Source organism: Schistocerca serialis, chromosome 6 (assembly GCF_023864345.2).
Source record: "Schistocerca serialis cubense isolate TAMUIC-IGC-003099 chromosome 6, iqSchSeri2.2, whole genome shotgun sequence".
NCBI lineage: Eukaryota > Metazoa > Arthropoda > Insecta > Orthoptera > Acrididae > Schistocerca > Schistocerca serialis.
This window is the reverse complement of record NC_064643.1, coordinates 4,739,853-4,763,452: the sequence shown is the minus strand read 5'-3', so window position 1 is coordinate 4,763,452 and position 23,600 is coordinate 4,739,853.

Here is a 23,600-nt window from a genome sequence, read left to right as displayed (position 1 = left end):
CGGCTGGAGGACGGTATATTGAATCTCGACGCAATTTGAGTGTTCCATCGCCATTAGGAGGCGATGAACGTTACAGTTAATTATCATTTTAGCGTCGGATTAGAAAATCTACTCACAGGAGAAGGATCTAATGGTGCCCGAGACAGCAATATCCCCTTGGATACAAGTCGGCTGGAGGTTGATGTATTGAATCTCGACGCAATTTAAGTGTTCCATCGTCATTAGGAGGCCTTGAACGTTACAATTAACAATCAGTTATGCGTCGGTTTAGAAAATCTAGACTCACAGGAGAACGAACATAAGGTGCCCGAGGCAGCAATATGCCCTTGGAGACAAGTCGGCTGGAAACCGATGTATTGAATCTCGACGCAATTTGAGTGTTCCATCGTCATTGTGAGGCCCTGAACATTACAATTAACTATCAGTTTTGTGTCGCATTCTAAAATCTAGACTCACAGGAGACGGACCATATGGCGCCCGAGGCAGCAATATGCAATTGGAGACAAGTCGACTGGAAACCGATGTATTGAATCTCGACGCAATTTGAGTGTTCCATCGTCATTATGAGGCCCTGAACATTACAATTAACTATCAGTTTTGCGTCGGATTCTAAAATCTAGACTCACAGGGGAACGACCATAAGGTGCCCGAGGCAGCAATAGACCCTTGGAGACAAGTCGGCTTAAGGACGATGTATTGAATCTCGACGCAATTTGAGTGTTCCATCGTCATTAGGAGGCCCTGAACGTTACTATTAACTATCAGTTTTTGCGTCGGATTAAAAAATCTAGACGCACAGGAGACGGACCATATGGTGCCCGAAGCAGCAATATGCCCTTGGAGACAAGTCGGCTGGAGGACGATGTATTTAATCTCGACGCAATTTGTGTGTTCCATCGTCATTATTAGGCTTGAACGTTACAATTAACAATCAGTTTTGCGTCGGATTAGAAAAACTAGACTCACAGGAGAACGACCATAAGGTGCCCGAGGCAGTAATAGACCCTTGGAGACAAGTCAGTTGAAGGACGATGTTTTGAATCTCGACGCAATTTGAGTGTCCCATCGTCATTAGGAAGCCCTGAACGTTACAAATAACAATCAGCTACGCGTCGGATTCGAAAATCGAGACTCACATGAGAGCGACCATAAGGAGCTCGAGGCAGCAATATCCCCATGAAGACAAGTCGGCTGGAGGACGACGTATTGAATCTCGACGCAATTTGTGTGTTCCATCGTCATTAGGAGGCCCTGAACGTTACAATTAACTATCAGCTTTGCGACGGATTCGAAAATCTAGACTCACAGGAAAACGATCATAAGGTGCCCCAGGCAGCAATAGACCCTTGGAGTCAAGTCGGCTAGAGGACGATGTAATGGATCGCGACGCAATTTGAGTGTTCCATCGTAACTAGGAGGCCCTGAATGTTACAATTAACTATCAGTTTTTCGTCGGATTCGAAAAACTAGACTCACTTGCGACGGACCATAAGGTGCCCGAAGCTATTTCCCCTTGTAGACCAGTGCGCTGGAGGACGATGTATTGAATCGCGACGCAATTTGAATGCTCCATCGTCATTAGGAGGCGCTGAACGTTACAATTAACTATCATTTTAGCGTCGGATTCGAAAATCTACTCACAGGAGAAGGATCATATGGTGCCCGAGACAGTAATATCGCCTTGGATACAAGTCGGCTGGAGGACGATGTATTGAATCTCGACGCAATTTGAGAGATGCATCGTCATTACGTGGCCCTGAACGTTACAATTAACAATCACTTTGCGTCGGATTCGAAAATCTAGTCTCACAGGAGAACGATCATAAGGTGCCCCAGGCAGCAATAGACCCTTGGAGACCAGTCGGCTGGAGGACGATGTATTGATTCTCGACGCATTTTGAGTGATCCATCGTCATTAGGAGACCCTGAACGTTACAATTAACTATCATTTTAGCGTCGGATTAGAAAATCTACCCACAGGAGAAGGATCTTATGGTGCCCGAGACAGCGGTATCCCCTTGGATACAAGTCGGCTGGAGGACGATGTATTGAATCTCGACGCAATTTGAGTGTTCCGTCGACATTAGGAGGCCTTGAACGTTACAATTAACAATCAGTTTTGCGTCGGATTAGAAAATCGAGACTCACAGGAGAACGAACATAAGGTTCCCTAGGCAGCAATAGACCCTTGGAGACAAGTCAGCTGAAGGACGATGTACTGAATCTCGACGCAATTTGAGTGTTCCATTGTCATTAGGAGGCCCTGAACGTTACAATTAACTATCATTTTAGCATCGGATTCGAAAATCTACTCCCAGGAGAAGGATCATATGGTGCCCGAGACTGCAATATCCCATTGGATACTAGTCGGCTGGATGACGATGTATTGAATCTCGACGCAATTTGAGTGATCCATCGTCATTAGGAGGCCCTGAACGTTACAATTAACTATCATTTTTTGCGTCGGATTCAAAAATCTAGACTCACAGGAGACGGACCGTTTGGTGACCGAGGCAGCAATATCCCTTTGGAGACAAGTCGGCTGGAGGACAATGCATTGAATTTCGACGCAATTTGAGTGTTCCATCGTCATTAGGAGGCGCTGAACGTTACAATTAACTATCATTTTAGCGTCGCATTCGAAAACCTACTCACAGGAGAAGGATCATATGGTGCCCGAGACAGTAATATCGCCTTGGATACAAGTCGGCTGGAGGACGATGTATTGAATCTTTACGCAATTTGAGTGTTCCATCGTCAATAGGAGGCCCTGAACAATACAATTAACTATCATTTTGGCGTCGGATTAGAAAATCTAGACTCACAGGAGAACGAACATAAGTTGCCCGAAGCAGCAATAGACCCTTGGAGACAAGACGGGTGAAGGACGATGTATTGAATCTCGACGCAATTTGAGTGTTCCATCGTCATTAAGAGGCCCTGAACGTTACAATTAACTATCATTTTAGCATCGGATTCGAAAATCTACTCCCAGGAGAAGGATCATATGGTGCCCGAGACTGCAATATCCCATTGGATACTAGTCGGCTGGATGACGATGTATTGAATCTCGACGCAATTTGAGTGATCCATCGTCATTAGGAGGCCCTGAACGTTACAATTAACTATCATTTTTTGCGTCGGATTCAAAAATCTAGACTCACAGGAGACGGACCGTTTGGTGACCGAGGCAGCAATATCCCTTTGGAGACAAGTCGGCTGGAGGACAATGTATTGAATTTCGACGCAATTTGAGTGTTCCATCGTCATTAGGAGGCGCTGAACGTTACAATTAACTATCATTTTAGCGTCGCATTCGAAAACCTACTCACAGGAGTAGGATCATATGGTGCCCGAGACAGTAATATCGCCTTGGATACAAGTCGGCTGGAGGACGATGTATTGAATCTTTACGCAATTTGAGTGTTCCATCGTCATTAGGAGGCCCTGAACAATACAATTAACTATCATTTTGGCGTCGGATTAGAAAATCTAGACTCACAGGAGAACGAACATAAGTTGCCCGAAGCAGCAATAGACCCTTGGAGACAAGACGGGTGAAGGACGATGTATTGAATCTCGACGCAATTTGAGTGTTCCATCGTCATTAAGAGGCCCTGAACGTTACAATTAACAATCAGTTTTGCGTCGGATTCGAAAATCTAGACTCACAGGAGGACGACCATAAGGTGCCCGAGGCAGCAATAGACCCTTGGAGACAAATCGGCTGAATGCCGATATATTGAATCTCGACGCAATTTGAGTGTTCCATCGTCATTAGAAAGCCCTGAACGTTACAATTAACTATCATTTTTTGCGTCCGATTCAAAAATCTAGACTCACAGGAGACGGACCATTTGGTGACCGAGGCAGCAATATCCCTTTGGAGACAAGTCGGCTGGAGGACAATGTATTGAATCTCGACGCAATTTGAGTGTTCCATCGCCATTAGGAGGCCCTGAACGTTACAATTAACAATCAGTTTTGCGTCGGATTCGAAAATCTAGACTCACAGGAGAACGACCATAAGGTGCCCGAGGCAGCAATAGACCCTTGGATTCAAGTCGGCTGGAGGACGATGTAATGGATCGCGACGCAATTTGAGTGTTCCATCGTAACTAGGAGCCCCAGAATGTTACATTTAACTATCAGTTTTTCGTCGGATTCGAAAATCTAGACTCACTTGCCACGGACCATAAGGTGCCCGAGGCTATATTCCCCTTGTAGACCAGTGCGCTGGTGGACGATGTATTGAATCTCGACGCAATTTGAGTGATCCATCGTCATTGGGAGGCCCTGAACGTTATAATTAACTACCATTTTTTGCGTCCGATTCAAAACTCTAGACTCACAGGAGACGGACCATTTGGTGACCGAGGCAGCAATATCCCTTTGGAGTCAAGTCGGCTGGAGGACAATGTATTGAATCTCGACGCAATTTGCGTGTTCCATCGTCATTAGGAGGCGCTGAACGTTACAATTAACTATCATTTTAGCGGCGGATTTGAAAATGTACTCACAGGAGAAGGATCATATGGTGCCCGAGACAGTAATATCGCCTTGGATACAAGTCGGCTGGAGGACGATATATTGAATCTCGACGCAATTTGAGTGTTCCATCGCCATTAGGAGGCGATGAACGTTACAGTTAATTATCATTTTAGCGTCGGATTAGAAAATCTACTCACAGGAGAAGGATCTAATGGTGCCCGAGACAGCAATATCCCCTTGGATACAAGTCGGCTGGAGGACGATGTATTGAATCTCGACGCAATTTGAGTGTTCCATCGTCATTAGGAGGCCTTGAACGTTACAATTAACAATCAGTTTTGCGTCGGTTTAGAAAATCTAGACTCACAGGAGAACGAACATAAGGTGCCCGAGGCAGCAATATGCCCTTGGAGACAAGTCGGCTGGAAACGGATGTACTGAATCTCGACGCAATTTGAGTGTTCCATCGTCATTGTGAGGCCCTGAACATTACAATTAACTATCAGTTTTGTGTCGCATTCTAAAATCTAGACTCACAGGAGACGGACCATACGGCGCCCGAGGCAGCAATATGCAATTGGAGACAAGTCGACTGGAAACCGATGTATTGAATCTCGACGCAATTTGAGTGTTCCATCGTCATTATGAGGCCCTGAACATTACAATTAACTATCAGTTTTGCGTCGGATTCTAAAATCTAGACTCACAGGGGAACGACCATAAGGTGCCCGAGGCAGCAATAGACCCTTGGAGACAAGTCGGCTTAAGGACGATGTATTGAATCTCAACGCAATTTGAGTGTTCCATCGTCATTAGGAGGCCCTGAACGTTACTATTAACTATCAGTTTTGCGCCGGATTAAAAGATCTAGACGCACAGGAGACGGACCATATGGTGCCCGAGGCAGCAATATGCCCTTGGAGACAAGTCGGCTGGAGGACGATGTATTTAATCTCGACGCAATTTGTGTGTTCCATCGTCAATTTTAGGCTTGAACGTTACAATTAACAATCAGTTTTGCGTCGGATTAGAAAAACTAGACTCACTGGAGAACGACCATAAGGTGCCCGAGGCAGCAATAGACCCTTGGAGACAAGTCAGTTGAAGGACGATGTTTTGAATCTCGACGCAATTTGAGTGTCCCATCGTCATTAGGAGGCCCTGAGCGTTACAATTAACTATCAGTTTCTCGTCGGATTCAAAAATGTTGACTCACGGGAGACGGACAATATGGTGCCCGAGGCAGCAATATGCCCTTGGAGACATGTCGGTTGGAGGCAGACGTATCTAATCTCGACGAAATTTGAGTGTTCCATCGTCATTAGGAGGCCCTTAACATTACAATTAACTATCAGTTTTGCGTCGGATTCTAAAATCTAGACTCACAGGGTAACGACCATAAGGTGCCCGAGGCAGCAATAGACCCTTGGAGACCAATCGGCTGAATGCCGATCTATTGAATCTCGACGTAATTTGAGTGTTCCATCGTCATTAGGAAGCCCTGAACGTTACAATTGACAATCAGCTACGCGTCGGATTCGAAAATCGAGACTCACATGAGAGCGACCATAAGGAGCTCGAGGCAGCAATATCCCCATGAAGACAAGTCGGCTGGATGACGACGTATTGAATCTCGACGTAATTTGTGTGTTCCATCGTCATTAGGAAGCCCTGAACGTTACAATTGACAATCAGCTACGCGTCGGATTCGAAAATCGAGACTCACATGAGAGCGACCATAAGGAGCTCGAGGCAGCAATATCCCCATGAAGACAAGTCGGCTGGATGACGACGTATTGAATCTCGACGCAATTTGAGTGTTCCATCGTAACTAGGAGGCCCTGAATGTTACAATTAACTATCAGTTTTTCGTCGGATTCGAAAAACTAGACTCACTTGCGACGGACCATAAGGTGCCCGAGGCTATATCCCCTTGTAGACCAATGCGCTGGAGGACGATGTATTGAATCGCGACGCAATTTGAGTGCTCCATCGTCATTAGGAGGCCCTGAGCGTTACAATTAACTATCATTTTTGCGTCGGATTCCAAAATCTAGACACACAGGAGAACGACCATATGGTGCCCGAGGCAGCAATAGTCCCTTGGAGACAAGTCGGCTGGAGGATGATGTATTGACTCTCGACGCAATTTGAGTTATCCATCGTCATTAGGAGGCGATGAACGTTACAATTAACTATCATTTTAGCATCAGATTCGAAAATCTACTCCCAGGAGAAGGATCATATGGTGCCCGAGACAGCAATATCCCCTTGGATACAAGTCAGCTGGATGACGATGTATTGAATCTCGACGCAATTTGAGTGATCCATCGTCATCAGGAGGCCCCGAACGTTACAATTAACTATCATTTTTTGCGTCGGATTCAAAAATCTAGACTCACAGGAGACGGACCATTTGCTGACAGAGGCAGCAATATCCCTTTGGAGACAAGTCGGCTGGAGGACAATGTATTGAATCTCGACGCAATTTGAGTGTCCCATCGTCATTAGGAGGCGCTGAACGTTACAACTAACTATCATTTTAACGTCGGATTCAAAAATCTACTCACAGGAGAAGGATCATATGGTGCCCGAGACAGTAATATCGCCTTGGATACAAGTCGGCTGGAGGACGATGTATTGAATCTCGACGCAATTTGAGTGTTCCATCGCCATTAGGAGGCCCTGAACGTTAAAATTAACTATCAGTTTTGCGTCGGATTCGAAAATCTAGACTCACAGGAGAACGATCATGAGGTGCCCGAGGCAGCAATTGACCCTTGGAGACAAGTCAGTTGAAGGACGATGTTTTGAATCTCGACGCAATTTGGGTGCCCCATCGTCATTAGGAGGCCCTGAGCGTTACAATTAATTATCAGTTTCTCGTCGGATTCAAAAATGTAGACTCATGGGAGACGGACCATATGGTGCCCGAGGCAGCAATATGCGCTTGGTGACAAATCGGTTGGAGGCCGACGTATCCAATCTCGACGACATTTGAGTGTTCCATCGTCATTAGGAGGCCCTGAACATTACAATTAACTATCAGTTTTGCGTCGGATTCTAAAATCTAGACTCACATGAGAACGACCATAAGGAGCCCGAGGCAGCAATATCCCCATGAAGACAAGTCGGCTGGAGGACGATGTATTGCATCTCGACCCAATTTGTGTGTTCCATCGTCATTAGGAGGCCCTGAACGTTACAATTAACTATTAGTTTTGCGTCGGATTCGAAAATCTAGACTCACAGGAAAACGACCATAAGGTGCCCCATGCAGCAATAGACCCTTGGAGTCAAGTCGGCTAGAGGACGATCTATTGAATCTCGACGCAATTTGAAAGTTCCATCGTCATTAGGAAGCCCTGAACGTCACGATTAACAATCAGCTTAGCGTCGGATTCGAAAATCTAGACTCACATGAGAGCGACCATAAGGAGCCCAAGGCAGCAATATCCCCATGAAGACAAGTCGGCTGGAGGACAATGTATTGAATCTCGCCGCAATTTGAGTGTTCCATCGTCATTAGGAGGCGCTGAACGTTACAATTAACTATCATTTTAGCGTCGGATTCGAAAATCTACTCACAGGAGAAGGATCATATGGTGCCCGAGACAGTAATATCGCCTTGGATACAAGTCGGCTGGAGGACGATGTATTGAATCTCGACGCAATTTGAGTGTTGCATCGTCATTAGGTGGCCCTGAACGTTACAATTAACAATCACTTTGCGTCGGATTCGAAAATCTAGTCTCACAGGAGAACGATCATAAGGTGCCCCAGGCAGCAATAGACCCTTGGAGACCAGTCGGCTGGAGGACGATGTACTGACTCTCGACGCAATTTGAGTGATCCATCGTCATTAGGAGGCCCTGAACGTTACAATTAACTATCATTTTAGCGTCGGATTAGAAAATCTACTCACAGGAGAAGGATCTTATGGTGCCCGAGACAGCAATATCCCCTTGGATACAAGTCGGCTGGAGGACGATGTATTGAATCTCGACGCAATTTGAGTGTTCCGTCGACATTAGGAGGCCTTGAACGTTACAATTAACAATCAGTTTTGCGTCGGATTAGAAAATCGAGACTCAAGGGAGAACGAACATAAGGTGCCCTAGGCAGCAATAGACCCTTGGAGACAAGTCAGCTGAAGGACGATGTACTGAATCTCGACGCAATTTGAGTGTTCCATTGTCATTAGGAGGCCCTGAACGTTACAATTAACTATCAGTTTTGCGTCGGATTCTAAAATCTAGACTCACACGGTAACGACCATAAGGTGCCCGAGGCAGCAATAGACCCTTGGAGACAAATCGGCTGAATGCCGATCTATTGAATCTCGACGCAATTTGAGTGTTCCATCGTCATTAGGAAGCCCTGAACGTAACAATTAACAATCAGCTTCGCGTCGGATTCGAAAATCTAGACAACATGAGAGCGACCATAAGGAGCCCGAGGCAGCAATATCCCCATGAAGACAAGTCGGCTGGAGGACGATGTATTGAACCTCGACGCAATTTGTGTGTTCCATCGTCATTAGGAGGCCCTGAACGTTACAATTAACTATCAGCTTTGCGTCGGATTCGAAAATCTAGACTCACAGGAAAACGATCATAAGGTGCCCCAGGCAGCAATAGACCCTTGGTGTCAAGTCGGCTAGAGGACGATGTAATGGATCGCGACGCAATTTCAGTGTTCCATCGTAACTAGGAGGCCCTGAATGTTACAATTAACTATCAGTTTTTCGTCGGATTCGGAAATCTAGACTCACTTGCGACTGACCATAAGGTGCCCGAGGCTATATCCCCTTGTAGACCAATGCGCTGGAGGACGATGTATTGAATCGCGACGCAATTTGAGTGCTCCATCGTCATTAGGAGGCCCTGAGCGTTACAATTAACTATCATTTTTCCGTCGGATTCCAAAATCTAGACACACAGGAGAACGACCATATGGTGAACGAGGCAGCAATAGTCCCTTGGAGACAAGTCGGCTGGAGGATGATGTATTGACTCTCGACGCAATTTGAGTGATCCATCGTCATTAGGAGGCGATGAACGTTACAATTAACTATCATTTTAGCATCAGATTCGAAAATCTACTCCCAGGAGAAGGATCATATGGTGCCCGAGACAGCAATATCCCCTTGGATACAAGTCAGCTGGATGACGATGTATTGAGTCTCGACGCAATTTGAGTGATCCATCGTCATTAGGAGGCCCTGAACGTTACAATTAACTATTAGTTTTGCGTCGGATTCGAAAATCTAGACTCACATTAAAACGACCATAAGGAGCCCAAGGCAGCAACATCCCCATGAAGACAAGTCGGCTGGAGGACGATGTATTGCATCTCGACGCAATTTGTGTGTTCCATCGTCATTAGGAGGCCCTGAACGTTACAATTAACTATCAGTTTTCCGTCGGATTCGAAAATCTAGACTCACAGGAAAACGATCATAAGGTGCCCCAGGCAGCAATAGACCCTTGGAGTCAAGTCGGCTAGAGGACGATGTAATGGATCGTGACGCATTTTGAGTGTTCCATCGTAACTAGGAGGCCCTGAATGTTACAATTAACTATCAGTTTTTCGTCGGATTCGAAAATCTAGACTCACTTGCGACGGATCATAAGGTGCCCGAGGCTATATCCCCTTGTAGACCAGTGCGCTGGAGGACGATGTATTGAATCGCGACGCAATTTTAGTGCTCCATTGTCATTAGGAGGCCCTGAGCGTTACAATTAACTATCATTTATGCGTCGGATTCCAAAATCTAGACACACAGGAGAACGACGATATGGTGCCCGAGACAGCAATAGACCCTTGGAGACAAGTCGGCTGGAGGACGATGTATTGACTCTCGACGCAATTTGGATGATCTATCGTCATAAGGAGGCGATGAACGTTACAATTAACTATCATTTTAGCATCGGATTCGAAAATCTACTCGCAGGAGAAGGATCATATGGTGCATGAGACAGCATTATCCCCTTGGATACAAGTCGGCTGGATGACGATGTATTGAATCTCGACGCAATTTGAGTGATCCATCGTCATTAGGAGGCCCTGAACGTTACAATTAACTATCGTTTTTTGCGCCGGATTCAAAAATCTAGACTCACAGGAGACGAAACATTTGGTGACCGAGGCAGCAATATCCCTTTGGAGACAAGTCGGCTGGAGGACAATGTATTGAATCTCGACGCAATTTGAGTGTTCCATCGTCATTAGGAGGCCTTGAACGTTACAATTAATAATCAGTTTTGCGTCGGATTAGAATATCTAGACTCACAGGAGAACGAACATAAGGTGCCCTAGGCAGCAATAGACCTTTGGAGACAAGTCAGCTGAAGGACGATGTATTGAATCTCGACGCAATTTGAGTGTTCCATTGTCATTAGGAGGCCCTGAACGTTATAATTAACTATCAGTTTCTCGTCGGATTCAAAAATCTAGACTCACAGGGGAACGACCATAAGGTGCCCGAGGCAGCAATTGACCCTTGGAGACAAGTCGGCTGAAGGACGAAGTATTGAATCTCGACGCAATTTGAGTGTTCCATCGTCATTAGGAGGCCCTGAAAGTTAAAATTAACTATCAGTTTTGTGTCGGATTCAAAAATCTAGACTGACAGGAGACGGACCATTTGGTGACCGAGGCAGCAATATCCCCTTGGAGACAAGTCGGCTGATGGATGATGAATTGAATCTCGACGCAATTGCAGTGTTCTATCATCATTATGAGGCGCTGAACGTTACAATTCACTATCATTTTTGCGTCGGATTCGAAAACCTAGACTCACAGAAAAACGACCATAAGGTGCCCGAGGCAGCAGTATCCCCTTGGAGACAAGTCGGCTGGAGGACAATGTATTGAATCTCGACGCAATTTGAGTGTTCCATCGTCATTTGGAGGCGCTGAACGTTACAATTACCTATCATATTAGCGTGGGATCCGAAAATCTACTCACAGGAGGAGGGTCATATGGTGCCCGAGACAGCAATATCGCCTTGGATACAAGTCGGCTGGAGGAGGATGTATTGAATCTCGACGCAATTAAGGTATTCCAACGTCATTAGGAGGCCCTGAAAGTTACAATTAACAATCACTTTTGCGTCCGATTAGAAAATATAGACTCACAGGTAAACGTCCATAAGGTGCCACAAGCAGCAATAGAACCTTGGAGACAAATCGGCTGAATGCCGATCTATTGAATCTCGACGCAGTTTGAGTGTTCCATCGTCATTAGGAAGCCCTGAACGATACAATTAACAATCAATTTCGCGTCGGATTCGAAAATCTAGACTCACATGAGAGCGACCCGAGGCAGCAATATCCCCATGAACCCAAGTCGGCTGGAGGACGATGTATTGAATTTCGACGCAATTTGAGTGTTCCATCGTCATTAGGAGGCCCTGAACGTTACAATTACCTATCAGTTTTGCGTCGGATTCGAAAATCTAGACTCACAGGAGAAGGACCGTAAGGTGCCAGAGGCAGTAATAGACCCTTGGAGACAAGTCGGCTGAAGGACGATGTATTGAATCTCGACGCAATTTGAGTGTTCCATCGTCATTAGGAGGCCCTGAGCGTTAAAATTAACTATCAGTTTTGCGTCGGATTCGAAAATCTAGACTCACAGGATAATGACCATAAGGTACCCCAGGCAGCAATATCCCCTTGCAGACAAGTCGGCTGGAGGACAATGTATTGAATCTCGACGCAATTTGAGTGCTCCATCGTCATTAGGAGGCGCTGAACGTTACAATTAACTATCATTTTAGCGTCGGATTCGAACGTCTACTCACAGGAGAAGGATCATATGGTGCCCGAGACAGCAGTATCGCCTTGGATACAAGTCGGCTGGAGAACGATGTATCGAATCTCGACGCAATTAGACAGTTCCATCGTCATTAGGAGGCCCTGAACGTTACAATTAACAATCAGTTTTGCGTCGGATTAGAAAATATAGACTCACAGGAGAACGTCCATTAGGTGCCTGAAGCAGCAATAGAACCTTGGAGACAAGTCGGCTGGAGGACGATGTAATGGATCGCGACGCAATTTGAGTGTTCCATCGTAACTAGGAGGCCCTGAACGTTACAATTAACTATCAGTTTTTCGCCGGATTCGAAAATCTAGACTCACTTGCCACGGACCATAAGGTGCCCGAGGTTATATCCCCTTGTAGACCAGTGCGCTGGAGGACGATGTATTGAATCTCGACGCAATTTGGGTGATCCATCGTCATTAGGAGGCCCTGAACGTTGCAATTAACTATCATTTTTTGCTTCCGATTCAAAAATCTAGACTCACAGGAGACGGACCATTTGGTGACCGAGGCAGCAATATCCCTTTGGAGACAAGTCAGCTGCAGGACAATGTATTGAATCTCGACGCAATTTGAGTGTTCCATCGTCATTAGGAGGCGCTGAACGTTACAATTAACTATCATTTTAGCGTCGGATTCGAAAATCTACTCACAGGAGAAGGATCATATGGTGCCCGAGACAGTAATATCGCCTTGGATACAAGTCGGCTGGAGGACGATATATTGAATCTCGACGCAATTTGAGTGTTCCGTCGCCGTTAGGAGGCCCTGAACGTTACAATTAACTATCAGTTTTGTGTCGGATTCTAAAATCTAGACTCACAGGAGACGGACCATATGGCGCCCGAGGCAGCAATATGCAATTGGAGACAAGTCGACTGGAAACCGATGTATTGAATCTCGACGCAATTTGAGTGTTCCATCGTCATTATGAGGCCCTGAACATTACAATTAACTATCAGTTTTGCGTCGGATTCTAAAATCTAGACTCACAGGGGAACGACCATAAGGTGCCCGAGGCAGCAATAGACCCTTGGAGACAAGTCGGCTTAAGGACGATGTATTGAATCTCGACGCAATTTGAGTGTTCCATCGTCATTAGGAGGCCCTGAACGTTACTATTAACTATCAGTTTTGCGTCGGATTCAAAAATCTAGACCCACAGGAGACGGACCATATGGTGCCCGAGGCAGCAATATGCCCTTGGAGACAAGTCGGCTGGAGGACGATGTATTTAATCTCGACGCAATTTGTGTGTTCCATCGTCATTATTAGGCTTGAACGTTACAATTAATAATCAGTTTTGAGTCGGATTAGAAAAACTAGACTCACAGGAGAACGACCATAAGGTGCCCGAGGCAGCAATAGACCCTTGGAGACAAGTCAGTTGAAGGACGATGTTTTGAATCTCGACGCAATTTGAGTGTCCCATCGTCATTAGGAGGCCCTGAGCGTTACAATTAACTATCAGTTTCTCGTCGGATTCAAAAATGTAGACTCACGGGAGACGGACCATATGGTGCCCGAGGCAGCAATATGCCCTTGGAGACATGTCGGTTGGAGGCAGACGTATCTAATCTCGACGAAATTTGAGTGTTCCATCGTCATTAGGAGGCCCTTAACATTACAATTAACTATCAGTTTTGCGTCGGATTCTAAAATCTAGACTCACACGGTAACGACCATAAGGTGCCCGAGGCAGCAATAGACCCTTGGAGACAAATCGGCTGAATGCCAATCTATTGAATCTCGACGCAATTTGAGTGTTCCATCGTCATCAGGAAGCCCTGAACGTTACAATTAACAATCAGCTACGCGTCGGATTCGAAAATCGAGACTCACATGAGAGCGACCATAAGGAGCTCGAGGCAGCAATATCCCCATGAAGACAAGTCGGCTGGAGGACGATGTATTGAATCTCGACGCAATTTGTGTGTTCCATCGTCATTAGGAGGCCCTGAACGTTACAATTAACTATCAGCTTTGCGTCGGATTCGAAAATCTAGACTCACAGGAAAACGATCATAAGGTGCCCCAGACAGCAATACCCCCTTGGAGTCAAGTCGGCTAGAGGACGATGTAATGGATCGCGACGCAATTTGAGTGTTCCATCGTAACTAGGAGGCCCTGAATGTTACAATTAACTATCAGTTTTTCGTCGGATTCGAAAAACTAGACTCACTTGCGACGGACCATAAGGTGCCCGAAGCTATATCCCCTTGTAGACCAGTGCGCTGGAGGACGATGTATTGAATCGCGACGCAATTTGAATGCTCCATCGTCATTAGGAGGCCCTGAGCGTTACAATTAACTATCATTTTTTGCGTCGGATTCAAAATTCTAGACTCACAGGGGACGGTTCATTTGGTGACCGAGGCAGCATTATCCCTTTGGAGACAACTCGGCTGGAGGACAGTGTATTGAATCTCGCCGCAATTTGAGTGTTCCATCGTCATTAGGAGGCGCTGAACGTTACAATTAACTATCATTTTAGCGTCGGATTCGAAAATCTACTCACAGGAGAAGGATCATATGGTGCCCGAGACAGTAATATCGCCTTGGATACAAGTCGGCTGGAGGACGATGTATTGAATCTCGACGCAATTTGAGTGTTGCATCGTCATTAGGTGGCCCTGAACGTTACAATTAACAATCACTTTGCGTCGGATTCGAAAATCTAGTCTCACAGGAGAACGATCATAAGGTGCCCCAGGCAGCAATAGACCCTTGGAGACCAGTCGGCTGGAGGACGATGTATTGACTCTCGACGCATTTTGAGTGATCCATCGTCATTAGGAGGCCCTGAACGTTACAATTAACTATCATTTTAGCGTCGGATTAGAAAATCTACTCAAAGGAGAAGGATCTTATGGTGCCCGAGACAGCAATATCCCCTTGGATACAAGTCTGCTGCAGGACGATGTATTGAATCTCGACGCAATTTGAGTGTTCCGTCGACATTAGGAGGCCTTGAACGTTACAATTAACAATCAGTTTTGCGTCGGACTAGAAAATCGAGACTCACAGGAGAACGAACATAAGGTGCCCTAGGCAGCAATAGACACTTGGTGACACGTCAGCTGATGGACGATGTACTGAATCTCGACGCAATTTGAGTGTTCCATTGTCATTAGGAGGCCCTGAACGTTACAATTAACTATCAGTTTTGCGTCGGATTCTAAAATCTAGACTCACACGGTAACGACCATAAAGTGCCCGAGGCAGCAATAGACCCTTGGAGACAAATCGGCTGAATGCCAATCTATTGAATCTCGACGCAATTTGAGTGTTCCATCGTCATTAGGAAGCCCTGAACGTAACAATTAACAATCAGCTTCGCGTCGGATTCGAAAATCTAGACTCACATGAGAGCGACCATAAGGAGCCCGAGGCAGCAATATCCCCATGAAGACAAGTCGGCTGGAGGACGATGTATTGAACCTCGACGCAATTTGTGTGTTCCATCGTCATTAGGAGGCCCTGAACGTTACAATTAACAATCAGCTTAGCGTCGGATTCGAAAATCTAGACTCACATGAGAGCGACCATAAGGAGCCCAAGGCAGCAATATCCCCATGAAGACAAGTCGGCTGGAGGACGATGTATTGCATCTCGACGCAATTTGTGTGTTCCATCGTCATTAGGAGGCCCTGAACGTTACAATTAACTATCAGTTTTCCGTCGGATTCGAAAATCTAGACTCACAGGAAAACGATCATAAGGTGCCCCAGGCAGCAATAGACCCTTGGAGTCAAGTCGGCTAGAGGACGATGTAATGGATCGCGACGCATTTTGAGTGTTCCATCGTAACTAGGAGGCTTTGAATGTTACAATTAACTATCAGTTTTTGGTCGGATTCGAAAATCTAGACTCACTTGCGACGGATCATAAGGTGCCCGAGGCTATATCCCCTTGTAGACCAGTGCGCTGGAGGACGATGTATTGAATCGCGACGCAATTTGAGTGCTCCATCGTCATTAGGAGGCCCTGAGCGTTACAATTAACTATCATTTTTGCGTCGGATTCCAAAATCTAGACACACAGGAGAACGACGATATGGTGCCCGAGACAGCAATAGACCCTTGGAGACAAGTCGGCTGGAGGACGATGTATTGACTCTCGACGCAATTTGGATGATCTATCGTCATAAGGAGGCGATGAACGTTACAATTAACTATCATTTTTTCATCGGATTCGAAAATCTACTCGCAGGAGAAGGATCATATGGTGCCCGAGACAGCAATATCCCCTTGGATACAAGTCATCTGGATGACGATGTATTGAATCTCGACGCAATTTGAGTGATCCATCGTCATTAGGAGGCCCTGAACGTTACAATTAACAATCACTTTTGCGTCGGATTAGAAAATATAGACTCACAGGTGAACGTCCATAAGGTGCCAGAAGCAGCAATAGAACCTTGGAGACAAATCGGCTGAATGCCGATCTATTGAATCTCGACGCAATTTGAGTGTTCCATCGTCATTAGGAAGCCCTGAACGATACAATTAACAATCAATTTCGCGTCGGATTCGTAAATCTAGACTCACATGATAGCGACCCGAGGCAGCAATATCCCCATGAACCCAAGTCGGCTGGAGGACGATGTATTGAATTTCGACGCAATTTGAGTGTTCCATCGTCATTAGGAGGCCCTGAACGTTACAATTGCCTATCAGTTTTGCGTCGGATTCGAAAATCTAGACTCACAGGAGAAGGACCGTAAGGTGCCAGAGGCAGTAATAGACCCTTGGAGACAAGTCGGCTGAAGGACGATGTATTGAATCTCGACGCAATTTGAGTGTTCCATCGTCAATAGGAGGCCCTGAGCGTTAAAATTAACTATCAGTTTTGCGTCGGATTCGAAAATCTAGACTCACAGGAGAATGACCATAAGGTGCCCCAGGCAGCAATATCCCCTTGCAGACAAGTCGGCTGGAGGACAATGTATTGAATCTCGACGCAATTTGAGTGCTCCATCGTCATTAGAAGGCACTGAACGTTACGATTAACTATCATTTTAGCGTCGGATTCGAAAGTCTACTCACAGGAGAAGGATCGTATGGTGTCCGAGACAGCAATATCGCCTTGGATACAAGTCGGGTGGAGAACGATGTATCGAATCTCGACGCAATTAGACAGTTCCATCGTCATTAGGAGGCCCTGCACGTTACAATTAACAATCAGTTTTGCGTCGGATTAGAAAATCTAGACTCACAGGAGAACGTCCATTAGATGCCTGAAGCAGCAATAGAACCTTGGAGACAAGTCGGCTGGAGGACGATGTAATGGATCGCGACGCAATTTGAGTGTTCCATCGTAACTAGGAGGCCCTGAACGTTACAATTAACTATCAGTTTTTCGCCGGATTCGAAAATCTAGACTCACTTGCCACGGACCATAAGGTGCCCGAGGCTATATCCCCTTGTAGACCAGTGCGCTGGAGGACGATGTATTGAATCTCGACGCAATTTGGGTGATCCATCGTCATTAGGAGATCCTGAACGTTACAATTAACTATCATTTTTTGCGTCCGATTCAAAAATCTAGACTCACAGGAGACGGACCATTTGGTGACCGAGGCAGCAATATCCCTTTGGAGACAAGTCAGCTGGAGGACAATGTATTGAATCTCGACGCAATTTGAGTGTTCCATCGTCATTAGGAGGCGCTGAACGTTACAATTAACTATCATTTTAGCGTCGGATTCGAAAATCTACTCACAGGAGAAGGATCATATGGTGCCCGAGACAGTAATATCGCCTTGGATACAAGTCGGCTGGAGAACGATATATTGAATCTCGACGCAATTTGAGTGTTCCGTCGCCATTAGGAGGCCCTGAACGTTACAATTAACAATCAGTTTCGCGTCGGATTCGAAAATTTAGACACACAGTAGAACGACCATAAGGTGCCCGAGGCAGCAATTGACCCTTGGAGACAAATCGGCTGAATGCCGATCTATTGAATCTCGACGCAATTTGAGTGTTCCATCGTCATTAGTAGGCCCTGAACGTTACAATTAACTATCAGCTTTGCGTAGGATTCGAAAATCTAGACTCACAGGAAAACGATCATAAGGTGCCCCAGGCAGCAATAGACCCTTGGAGTCAAGTCGGCTGGAGGACGATGTAATGGATCGCGACGCAATTTGAGTGTTCCATCGTAACTAGGAGGCCCTGAATGTTACAATTAACTATCAGTTTTTCGTCGGATTCGAAAATCTAGACTCACTAGCCACGTACCATAAGGTGCCCGAGGCTATATCCCCTTGTAGACCAGTGCGCTGGAGGACGATGTATTAAATCTCGACGCAATTTGAGTGATCCATCGTCATTAGGAGGCCCTGAACGTTACAATTAACAACCAATTTTTGCGTCCGATTCAAAAATCTAGACTCACAGGAGACGGACCATTTGGTGACCGCGGCAGCAATATCCCTTTGGAGACAAGTCGGCTGGAGGACAATGTACTGAATCTCGACGCAATTTGCGTGTTCCATCGTCATTAGGAGGCGCTGAACGTTACAATTAACTATCATTTTAGCGGCGGATTCGAAAATGTACTCACAGGAGAAGGATCATATGGTGCCTGAGACAGTAATATCGCCTTGGATACAAGTCGGCTGGAGGACGATATATTGAATCTCGACGCAATTTGAGTGTTCCATCGCCATTAGGAGGCCCTGAACGTTACAATTAACAATCAGTTTTGCGTCGGATTCGAAAATCTAGACTCACAGGAGAACGACCATAAGGTGCCCGAGGCAGCAATAGACCCTTGGAGACAAATCGGCTGAATTCTGATTTATTGAATCTCGACCCAATTTGAGTGTTCCATCGTCATTAGGAAGCCCTGAACGTTACAATTAACTATCAGTTTTGCGTCGGATTCGAAAATCTAGACTCACAGGAAAACGATCATAAGGTGCCCCAGGCAGCAATAGACCCTGGGAATCAAGTCGGCTAGAGGACGATGTAATGGATCGCGACGCAATTTGAATGTTCCATCGTAACTAGGAGGCCCTGAATGTTACAATTAACTATCAGTTTTTCCTCGGATTCGAAAATCTAGACTCACTTGCGGCGGACCATAAGGTGCCCGGGGCTATATGACCTTGTAGACCAGTGTGCTGGAGGACGATGTATTGAATCGCGACGCAAATTGAGTTCTCCATCGTCATTAGGAGGCCCTGAGCGTTACAATTACATTTTGGCGTCGGATTTAAAAATCAAGACACACAGGTGAACGACCATATGGTGCCCGAGGCAGCAATAGATCCTTGGAGACAAGTCGGCTGGAGGACGATGTATTGACTCTCGACGCAATTTGAGTGATTCATCGTCATTAGGAGGCGATGAACGTTACAATTAACTATCATTTTAGCGTCGGATTAGAAAATCTACTCACAGGAGAAGGATCTTATGGTGCCCGAGACAGCAATATCCCCTTGGATACAAGTAGGCTGGAGGACGATATATTTAATCTCGACGCAATTTGAGTTTTCCATCGTCATTAGCAGGCCTTGAACGTTACAGTTAACAATCAGTTTTGCGTCGGTTTAGAAAATCTAGACTCACAGGAGAACGAACATAAGGTGCCCGTGGCAGCAATATGCCCTTGGAGACAAGTCGGCTGGAAACCGATGTATTGAATCTCGACGCAAGTTGAGTGTTCCATCGTCATTATGAGGCCCTGAACATTACAATTAACTATCAGTTTTGCGTCGGATTCTGAAATCTAGACTCACTGGAGACGGACCATATGGTGCCCGAGGCAGCAATATGCCCTTGGAGACAAGTCGACTGGAAACCGATGTATTGAATGTCGACGCAAGCTGAGTGGTCCATCGTCATTATGAGGCCCTGAACATTACAATTAACTATCAGTTTTGCGTCGGATTCTAAAATCTAGACTCACAGGAGACGGACCATATGGTGCCCGAGGCAGCAATATGCCCTTGGAGACAAGTCGGCTGGAGGACGATGTATTTAATCTCGACGCAATTTGAGGGTTCCATCGCCATTAAGAGCCGCTGAACGTTACAAATTAACTATCAGTTATGCGTCTGATTCGCAAATCTAGACTCACAGGAGAACGACCATAAGGTGCCCGAGGCAGCAATAGACCCTGGGAGACAAGACGGGTGAAGGACGATGTATTGAATCGCGACGCAATTTGAGTGTTCCATCGTCATTAGGAGGCCCTGAGCGTTACAATTAACTATCAGTTTCTCGTCGGATTCAAAAATGTAGACTCACGGGAGACGGACCATATGGTGCCCGAGGCAGCAATATGCCCTTGGAGACAAGTCGGTTGGAGGCAGACGTATCTAATCTCGACGAAATTTGAGTGTTTCATCGTCATTAGGAGGCCCTGAACATTACAATTAACTATCAGTTTTGCGTCGGATTCTAAAATCTAGACTCACAGGGTAACGACCATAAGGTGCCCGAGGCAGCTATAGACCCTTGGAGACAAATCGGCTGAATGCCGATCTATTGAATCTCGACGCAATTTGAGTGTTCTATCGTCATTAGGAAGCCCTGAACGATACAATTAACAATCAGCTACGCGTTGGATTCGAAAATCGATACTCACATGAGAGCGACCATAAGGAGCCCGACGCAGCAATAACCCCATGAAGACAAGTCGGCTGGAGGACGATGTATTGAATCTCGACGCAATTTGTGTGTTCCATCGGCATTAGGAGGCCCTGAACGTTACAATTAACTATCAGCTTTGCGTCGGATTCGAAAATCTAGACTCACAGGAAAACGATCATAAGGTGCCCCAGGGAGCGATAGACCCTTGGAGTCAAGTCGGCTAGAGGACGATGTAATGGATCGCGACGCAATTTGAGTGTTCCTTCGTAACTAGGAGGCCCTGAATGTTACAATTAGCTATCAGTTTTTCGTCGGATTCGAAAATCTAGACTCACTTGCGACGGACCATAAGGTGCCCGAGGCTATATCCCCTGGTAGACCAGTGCACTGGAGGACGATATATTGAATCGCGACGCAATTTGAGTGCTCCATCGTCATTAGGAGGCCTTGAGCGTTACAATTAACTATCATTTTTGCGTCCGATTCCAAAATCTAGACACACAGGAGAACGACCATATGGTGCCCGAAGCAGCAATAGTCCCTTGGAGACAAGTCGGCTGGAGGATGATGTATTGACTCTCGACGCAATTTGAGTGATCCATCGTCATTAGGATGCGATGAACGTTACAATTAACTATAATTTTAGAATCGGATTCGAAAATCTACTCCCAGGAGAAGGATCATTTGGTGCCCGAGACTGCAATATCCCCTTGGATACAAGTCGGCTGGATGACGATGTATTGAATCTTGACGCAATTTGAGTGATCCATCGTCATCAGGAGGCGCTGAACGTTACAATTAACTATCATTTTAGCGTCGGATTCGAAAATCTACTCACAGGGGAAGGATCATATGGTGTGCGAGACAGTAATATCGCCTTGGATACAAGTCGGCTGGAGGACGATGTATTGAATCTCGACGCAATTTGAGTGTTCCATCGCCATTAGGAAGCCCTGAACGTTACAATTAACAATCAGCTTCGCGTCAGATTCGAAAATCTAGACTCACATGAGAGCGACCATAAGGAGCCCGAGGCAGCAATATCCCCATGAAGACAAGTCGCCTGGAGGACGATGTATTGACTCTCGACGCAATTTGGATGATCTATCGTCATAAGGAGGCGATGAACGTTACAATTAACTATCATTTTAGCATCGGATTCGAAAATCTACTCGCAGGAGAAGGATCATATGGTGCCCGAGACAGCAATATCCCCTTGGATACAAGTCATCTGGATGACGATGTATTGAATCTCGACGCAATTTGAGTGATCCATCGTCATTAGGAGGCCCTGAACGTTACAATTAACAATCACTTTTGCGTCGGATTAGAAAATATAGACTCACAGGTGAACGTCCATAAGGTGCCAGAAGCAGCAATAGAACCTTGGAGACAAATCGGCTGAATGCCGATCTATTGAATCTCGACGCAATTTGAGTGTTCCATCGTCATTAGGAGGCCCTGAGCGTTAAAATTAACTATCAGTTTTGCGTCGGATTCGAAAATCTAGACTCACAGGAGAAGGACCGTAAGGTGCCAGAGGCAGTAATAGACCCTTGGAGACAAGTCGGCTGAAGGACGATGTATTGAATCTCGACGCAATTTGAGTGTTCCATCGTCATTAGGAGGCCCTGAGCGTTAAAATTAACTATCAGTTTTGCGTCGGATTCGAAAATCTAGACTCACAGGAGAAGGACCGTAAGGTGCCAGAGGCAGTAATAGACCCTTGGAGACAAGTCGGGTGGAGAACGATGTATCGAATCTCGACGCAATTAGACAGTTCCATCGTCATTAGGAGGCCCTGCACGTTACAATTAACAATCAGTTTTGCGTCGGATTAGAAAATCTAGACTCACAGGAGAACGTCCATTAGGTGCCTGAAGCAGCAATAGAACCTTGGAGACAAGTCGGCTGGAGGACGATGTAATGGATCGCGACGCAATTTGAGTGTTCCATCGTAACTAGGAGGCCCTGAACGTAACAATTAACTATCAGTTTTTCGCCGGATTCGAAAATCTAGACTCACTTGCCACGGACCATAAGGTGCCCGAGGCTATATCCCCTTGTAGACCAGTGCGCTGGAGGACGATGTATTGAATCTCGACGCAATTTGGGTGATCCATCGTCATTAGGAGATCCTGAACGTTACAATTAACTATCATTTTTTGCGTCCGATTCAAAAATCTAGACTCACAGGAGACGGACCATTTGGTGACCGAGGCAGCAATATCCCTTTGGAGACAAGTCAGCTGGAGGACAATGTATTGAATCTCGACGCAATTTGAGTGTTCCATCGTCATTAGGAGGCGCTGAACGTTACAATTAACTATCATTTTAGCGTCGGATTCGAAAATCTACTCACAGGAGAAGGATCATATGGTGCCCGAGACAGTAATATCGCCTTGGATACAAGTCGGCTGGAGAACGATATATTGAATCTCGACGCAATTTGAGTGTTCCGTCGCCATTAGGAGGCCCTGAACGTTACAATTAACAATCAGTTTCGCGTCGGATTCGAAAATTTAGACACACAGTAGAACGACCATAAGGTGCCCGAGGCAGCAATAGACCCTTGGAGACAAATCGGCTGAATGCCGATCTATTGAATCTCGACGCAATTTGAGTGTTCCATCGTCATTAGTAGGCCCTGAACGTTACAATTAACTACC